The sequence below is a fragment of the Festucalex cinctus genome, chromosome 3, assembly GCF_051991245.1.
Source record: "Festucalex cinctus isolate MCC-2025b chromosome 3, RoL_Fcin_1.0, whole genome shotgun sequence".
In the NCBI taxonomy this organism is placed as follows: domain Eukaryota; kingdom Metazoa; phylum Chordata; class Actinopteri; order Syngnathiformes; family Syngnathidae; genus Festucalex; species Festucalex cinctus.
The window spans coordinates 30193203-30201748 of NC_135413.1; positions in this window are offsets into that span (position 1 = coordinate 30193203).

The window sequence follows — 8546 nt, forward strand, 5'->3', positions numbered from 1 at the left end:
GAGTAAGTAAGTAGATCATAGTATGACATAGAATCGTGTATAGCTAGGCATAGTGGAGTATATTATATCAAATCATTGTATAGAACTATGCTAATGTAAAGCGGTGTGGCGTAGTGTAGCACATCATCAGTAACCAAGCATAGCACAACATAGCATAGTGAAGAATAACATAAAGGGCATAACGTAGAGTAGTTTAAATAATAACAAATAACATAACATAGCAACAAAGCCTGATACCCTCAAAGCCACATTTAAAACTTCTTGTTCTTGTTCAAATATGCATGCTTTTATTTCCAAACAGTTTATTTGTTAGCATCTCAGTGTCTCTCCAAGGCATTATTATTTTTCAAAACAATCCTGTTTTTCATCAAGTCAGCACAATCCAATTAGTACTATTGAGTCCTTTTGGAGTCAGAATTCACGTAATATTCATATTCCTTCTTGATCATGATCGCATTTCTCATTAACAGAATCATGACGATGAGTCACGCTTGTGTTTTTTTTAGGGGGGTTGCCTCCACACAAAAGAAGCGCCTTGGAACGGTCCCGATAAGACCTTTAACAGGGGACAAGGCAGATTTGAAGGGACACCTTCGATTGCGCCTGCCCTTTGTGAGGGGATAAAGAGGTGAGGGGAGATGACAATGGATAATAACTTGATGTACGACTGCGCCGCGCCGAGCCTTAAACGTCTTATCTAAATTCATACGCCGCCGCGTGGCGTTTATCATTCCGCTCGCGCCGCCTGGCAGATAATGGACAAAGGGAAATCAATAAGTTAGAAAATCGCACCGAATCATGGGCCGGCGCTGATGAATTCTCCATATTCTCTCACGTGCGTACTAGATTGACTTTCGTGAGGGATGGCGTCCTCTTTTACTGGGTTTATATTGCGTTTGCTTAACATGGCATGACGGGAATACACGAGCAGGGTACAGAGGAATAACAATTCACGTGTGCACTGGTGCAAACGCATTGCAAAAATGATAATGAACGTTTCCTTTTGAGCATGCACTCAGCACTGTATAATTGAGTGAGTACACGGAGCTGTACTAAAATCGCAACGAATGTTAGCGATGACAGTGATTTATATCAATAACTGGATTCTACATTCTGTTTTCGCTAAAACAATATTGCACCCATTACCGTTTATATAATTCGTTTTCTTCAATGTTTGGCCCTAAAAACTAAAAATGATGCCATGTGCCATTCTAGCTGTTAATCCATATTGTTGCATACAACGTGAAAGTATAGCCCATTTGGTGATTTCACACAAAGGTAAACAAAAAAACAACAACAAAAAAAGCCAGTTTGACACACTTGATATTTTTACATCAGCTTTAGCGTAATTAATACAAGCACAATCTCACACAAACAGACAGCCGTGAAAAGAAAAACCTTTTTGGATTTACAAATGTGGAATGTACATAAATAGGGATGTAACGATATCCAAACGTCACAATACGATATTATCACGATATGAAGCTCACGATACGATAATTATCATGATATTGTGGGGAGGTTGGTCATATTTAAAAAATTGTAAAAAAAAAAAAAAAAAAAAAAAAAAAAAAAAAAAAAAAGAGCTCGTACTTAATAGCATACATAACAGCAATGTCATGTTATTATTATTATTATGTTATGTTGTTAATGAACGCACACATTGAGTTCCTCCACATATTGACTCGCTTCACAGGCATGTTACGTTCCCCTTCATCTGACAATTAGTGTAGATTTTCAACGTAGAAGGGCCAAAACATCCCGTATGAAAATTAAATTGCAATATAAAACTAGCCACCAGAGGGTGCTAGAACTGCACAAATGGAAATCAACCTGACTTTTTTTTTTTTTTTTTTTTTTTTACAGATGTGTTGCATTTAAATATCGTGAGCATGACGACGACGATATTGTGGCAGTTTTAATATCACGATATCGCGCTTATCGTTACATCCCTAGTACATAACAATCTGCTCAGTGTTTGCTGATCATTGGTAGTCATGATTGCCATATTGTATATTGAACATGACGTCACATTGAGAATGTGTTCGCATTCTACTACTGACATGACGACAAAACTTTTGAGTGCTGCTGCAAGTGATGTGGAAACTACTTCCGAATCAAAACGTATACTTTTCATTCATCCAAGGGTAGCCATGATTGGCAGACGGAACGATTCTGGCATGAAGAGGGGGGTCACAGGATTTGTCTTTACATCCTGTTATCACTTAAAGTCTTCAATTCAGATAACAAATACGTGATATTATATTGATAGATAAGCTTCCTTTTATTCCCAGATCGGAAGGCTTATCTCCTGTGTCGGTGTTCCTCCAAAATGTTGTAAATAAAGTTGTGAGTATCCGTCTCCGAAGGGCTGCTTATCCATTACCTCTTGTCTGACCAGCTCGACGTCGTTTTATCTCCTCGTACAGATTTGCCGTTTGGGCGAGGTCCAGAAAAGATCCGAAAGAACACAAAGTGGACTTCAATAGCCCTTAAACACACACACACACACACACACACACACACACACGCATGCAGGTCGTCCTGTTTGTTTGTGGATAAATACACAAACTGGGCACTGTTTCAAAAGCAGCCCAAGGGCAAAACTGGCTTGTCCTTGCTGTTTCTTTCGGTGGTGATCAGAGAAGACGGATCTGTTTGGTCTTCCATCACAAAGTATGTCTTAATACGAGAGAGGCGGAGTTTTAGTAGTTACGGGAGTGGGAAAGTTCAGGAAGTTTTGACATTTTCGAATGGAGTTCTTCAGACGCTGGTTATTCTCTTGTTAGAAGGTCTCGTTCCGAATAATGCACTCAATGTAGAGCTGTCAAAAATAATTGACAACTATTTTAATAACCGTTTGGAGCCATTTTTTTTTTTTTTAATTTAAAATTGTCCAAATCCTTTCAGCATATCAACAGTAATTGCTCACAGATGTTTGTAGTCCTTCATTAAAGAAGACGGTTTATCTTCTGTTTTTAATCAAAATAAGACATTTTCAAACAATTGTTTTTACTTTGGAAAACAATTACCGGATGGAGTACTAATAATAATAACTAGAGCTGCGTTTGGGTAATTGCATGTCGGGGTACCCCACCTTTTTAAAAAAAAAAATCACAATATGAAGTGTGAAATAAACCGTAATCAGTGGGGGTACTTTTTAAATACACTTGAATGCAAAATTAACATATCCGATTAATCGATTGAATAATCGATAGATTAATCGATTCTAAACATATTTGATAGTGACAGCCCTAGATCATTGCAGTGCAGATTTCACTGGTTCGAATTGTGCAATTTTGAAAGCCAGCCGCTGTAGAATGTACTTATTTGCTATTTTTTGTGCTAGTTCTACATCACTTGAAGGTACCACAAGATGGCGCCAAAGCCCTGGCTGGTGTGAAAGTAGTAATTGGTGTCAAAGTAGAAGAGATTTCAACATCTTCGTTGAAGGGGAGGAGCCAAATTTAGCCTGTAAGCGGACGTTAATTAAATTCTACTTTTTGTTTACTTACATTTTGGATAGATTTTTTAGGGACATAGTTTTGTGGTATGTTTGACGTTTTAACATCATTGGCCTTGCAATCAGTGAAACTAGCTTCATCTATAGACTACTTGGCTTTAACCATGACATCATAATTAATATCTCCAATGGTCTTGTCTGTGTTCAAGACCAAGAGCTAGGCTAATTTTAGACAGTGAGAAACAAGTGACACTAATCTTCATTCCGCTTTATTACGAAACACAATGATATAGTGAGCATCCAAAAGAATGAAAGCTTGCGTACGTCATCGAGTGCCCGATGATCATTTGTGTTGGATGAAGGCCTCCAAGCTTCGTCAACTTTCATCACAAAGTGCACTCATAAGTTCTTGGCTAGCCTCGAGGAAATCGTGTCAACGCTTGTAACAATTAATGACCCGCAGTCGCAGCGTCCTGACACAAGTAAATGTTGAGCAATGAAAGGGCTACAAAAAAAAAAAAAAGAGCCTTTGTTTTGCCGACATGGAGAAGTGAGCACAGCAGAGGGTGACTGGAAAATGAGACAGCCTTTTGCGAAAAATAAAGTGTGGTTAATCCATCAGACGCCAGGCCTCATTACGGCTGCGGGTGCCACATAAGAGAGAGGCCTTTATCTCGGCTTCCTGTTCTTATTAGTAGCACTCAAGCAAAGGATGGTTACTTCATCACAGAGAGGAACGTCATTCTCTGGCCTACTTTGTACCTATCTGCATCAGCCCCATTTCAAAACACTAATTTGGGCACAAGTATTCAAATAATTGATACAGCTACAAAGCACTGTTGGTTTTGGAAATGAGAGGCGACCACGGCGGTAGACATATTATTTAGAAAGATGAACAAGAGAGGACCAAGTAGTGAACCTTGGGGTGCACCGTGAAATACGACCAACAGATGGATGCTAAGATGCTAACCATGCGAAGAAGTTGAACAATAAGAGGATCAAGCGAGTAAGAAGTGGTTCTAATTCATCACCAAAGTTGTTTGATTGACTTCTTCTGCACACCTAAATTCATCCAAGACATTCTTTTATGCCTTTATAGCTGTGCACCGGGATAGTTCACACAAGGTTGGAAGTAGTGTTAATTTTGTGTGCCATTTTTAAATTTAGTCTTAATTTTAGTCCAGTTTCAATCACGCTTGTTAGTTTTTAACATACTCAGTCAATGTCATCCCGTTTTTATTTAGTCAATTTTTAGTCGACTATAACCGAGCATTTTAGTTTTGATTTTAGTCCATGAAAACGTAATTTTAATTCGTCTAGTTTTAGTCGACAAAAACTGTCAATGTTTTAGTCTTAACTATTTCACATCAAAATTTCTCATCTTTTTGATGAAAGACAACTTGACACACGGCAGTGGCTACTATGGCTCCATGCTATGAGCTAGTAAGTTAGCCAGCTAGCTGCTAGCAAGGTAGCTGTTAGCAAACTAGCTGTTTTTATAAACACATGCTAATGCATGTGTTTATGAGGTGGCTATACTGTGGCTCCATGCTATGAGCTAGTAAGTTAGCCAGCTAGCTGCTAGCAAGCTAGCTGTTAGCAAGCTAGGTGTTTTCATACATATAGTCGACAAAAACTGTCAACGTTTTAGTCTAACAATTCAACATCAAATTTTCTCAGCTTTTGATGAAAGACAACTTGACACACAACAGTGGCTACTATGGCTCCATGCTATGAGCTAGTAAGTTAGCCAGCATTATTTAGCAGTCGCATTAACATTATTGTTGGAACGTTATAGCTGTTGGATTTTTATGTTTTTATTTTTAACCTTTCACCATGAATCCACCTCCTGTCTGTCCCATGTGTTTTTGCTGTGTGTCACATGACGTGACAGATTAGCAGAGACAAGATTTGACAAAATCATATCATTTTGGTCTCATTTTTGTTCATGAACTAAAATGTCCATAGATTTTAGTCCAGTTTTTATGAAGTGAAGTACATTTTCATCTCGTCTTCATTAGTCGACGAAAATGCATACTGATTTAGTCCCAGTTATTGTTTAATAATTTTAGTTTTAGTCCTGTGAAAAATGTGCGTTGCCGAAATTATTTTTGTCTAGTTTTTGTTGACGTAATTAACACTAGTTGGGAGCATGTCATTATTCAAAATGTCTTGCTAAGAAGAAAAATGAAGCTTCACTGGCAAGTAATGGGTCGAGCCCAACCCACCATTGATAAATGAATTGATTATGTCTTGATGCTTTTGTTCACCCGGAGATGTCCAATCGTACCTGACAGAGGCCATTTTGCCAGCTGCAGCATCCTCCATTTCACTGACAGCCGCCAAATCCCAAAACGTTGCTGCGTCTATTTTCGGAAACCGGAGCAATTTCAGGGAGGTGGCGACACAAAACACGGGAGCATGAGGTGCGCCATCTGCACACTGTATTATTTATATTTCCTTATTAAAAGAAAACCTCACATTCTTCGGCGGGGCGGCGTTGAGGATGAGAAGATTTCCAGAGTGACGCACGAGCCAAATTGACCCGTCAAGAATTTCCACGTGATCGCATTATTGCAAGTTTGCAATGCGGCTTGTCCATCAGGACGTACACTCTTCAAGCTGAAGAGAGGTCGATGGGATGGCTCATAACCGTGCAAAAGACAAACTATTAGCTACAGCTCAACCGACCGTTACATTGAGTCCAGTGCAGAGCATCTGCAGGTACAGACTTGTAGTGCCTCACTGGGGCAGCAGAGGTCAGTAGCTGACAATGGAGGCTGTTTGAGTGTCTGGAGTCGACCAGTGCTGCCACTCAGAACATGTTGAGGTCTGACGACAAAATGATACAAAGATGGCAAATTAGCCCGTCTCCAAAGTAGGACAGGGGCCTTCAATTATCACCACGGGAGACGATGACAGTCGGCGGAGGGAGTCAGGTGACCTTTTCGACAATGCCATGGAGCAGGTGTCATTTAAAAAGAGTGGGTAATGCCACCACTTGACAGAATGAAAGGTATGAGATAGACCCCGACACTTGGATTAAGATGCTTCTATAAAGGCCACAGAGACAAACACAAAGGTACCCTTTGTGTGCATTAATTGAAATTCTCAAATCTTTCAGGATTTGTTGTTGAAATTTTACCAGAACATGGGAGAAGATATAGTAATGTCTTTACAATAGACCTGTTGAGGCAGTATGTAATTCATGATCACAATTTTTGAATGCCTTGTTCAAAGTAACAGTAATCAATTATGTGTTTGCGATCACGGAGCAGCTCCTGTTCAGGATTAGTGACCAGGTTTACGTCAGTCAAAGGCTCGGAGCGATCGATGCTGGTAAAATGAAAGCATACACCTCAGTCCATTCACTTTTCAGTGTCTACTTTTCTGACTTTTGATAACGCCATACTTTATCACGGTTGTCGTGAGAAGGCCTGTACCCTGAAAACAAACAAAAGTTTGTGAATTTACCGGACCCTGGCTCTGTCAAAGGACCGTATCAAGCATAGCTGCCCTCGGGCGCGCCTATTCAAAAATCGTCTATGGATAAAATTCAATATATTTCTCTCCAGTACATATTCTTGGAGGTCCGGATGAAAGGGTCTTCGGGTCTCGGGGTCCGGACAGCTGTCCGCCATTTGGTGACCCCTCGTTTAGAGCATCCACAGAACACAAACCAACCTTCCATTCAAAGGAGGTAACCCGATAGGTTTTGGACAATGTTCTTGTCAAGTAGGGTAAGAATGAATTCATATTACCTCATAGTTTCAATGTTTTGTTGGCACTGTTAGTAAATAGTAAGTCAACAAACGCGTGGACGGTTAGCTACCCGGAGCTAACGTTAGTCTTTGGCTAAAAACAACAATGGAGAACATTACCTTAGTGCAAACGGCATTTTGGAGTGATTCATCTGGTTGTGTGGTTTTCCACAAAGTTTGATCCAGCGCAGACATTTTTCATAGTTGTTTGAGGGTTTAGAGACTAAACCGGACAGTACCTCTCTTGCGTTTCTTACACAAGTCGTGATTCTAGCAGGATGCCGGTTAGCTGATCAGGATAACGGCTATCACTCTTACCCAAGCTGGGACTACAGCGTTTAACCATTTTTATTGATTTTTTTTCTTAGCTTTGGATAACCACGCAATGCACCACCGGGAGTTGGATTGCTTTGTTTGTCCGCAGCAAAACGCACATCCCGACGCAGATACGATGTCTTGAATCTTGATTGGTTTACTAGGTGTGGTGTGGCCCAACTAGTCCAGGGTGCACCCCCTTCTCTCACTCAAATTTAATCTGGAATAGACCCACTAATGAAGACAAATACGATTGACAGAAGCATGTCCAAGCTATGATGCTAATGACTGTGCCCCAGTGCTGCTTCAGACTCTCATCGTGTTTGTGTTTGCGCTCTAATAAGGCTTGCCGAAACGGCACATTTGAAACGAAGACGCCAAGTGCTGCTCTTGGGGGTAAAAATAAGAATGTGAGCACTGCAGGTCATCCAATTAGACAGCCAGGCGGTCGTTTCTTATTGCCCGCCTGTGAGTGGGTTATATTTACATTCCATAGACGGTAAACAGTCGCCAGAGGAGGTGCTGTCATGCGAGGGGGGTGGTGGTCCCATCATCGCTATGTCGAAGGTTGCTAAACAAGCTAGGCGCCTCCGAGAGCGCTCAAATCAAACTGGTTGACTTTTCACACACGCGCGCACGCTGCCATGCAGTCCTTCACCCACAGACAACTCTATTTCTATCAAATCTAACTATCCGGTCCTTCAGCAGACTTGCAGCTAATTGGGGCCTCATGACGAAGTGCTCTCCATCCACCGACACAATAAGCCATGCGTCAGCCCACACAAATGGATTCCCAGAACGCTCCGACAAGATAACATCTCCGCCAGCGCCTTCCCAAACCCCCGCAAGGAGATTTTTCTTCCCCGCCTTTTCTTCAGGCACTGGCATAGACCAATGCGAAGGGGGGGGGGCACCTAATTAAGGGCCATTCCTCCAGGGGGAGTCTCAGAGAGCAGCTGTATTATTTGCATAACCTGATATGCGGCCAGGTTGCTCTTTTTCCCCAT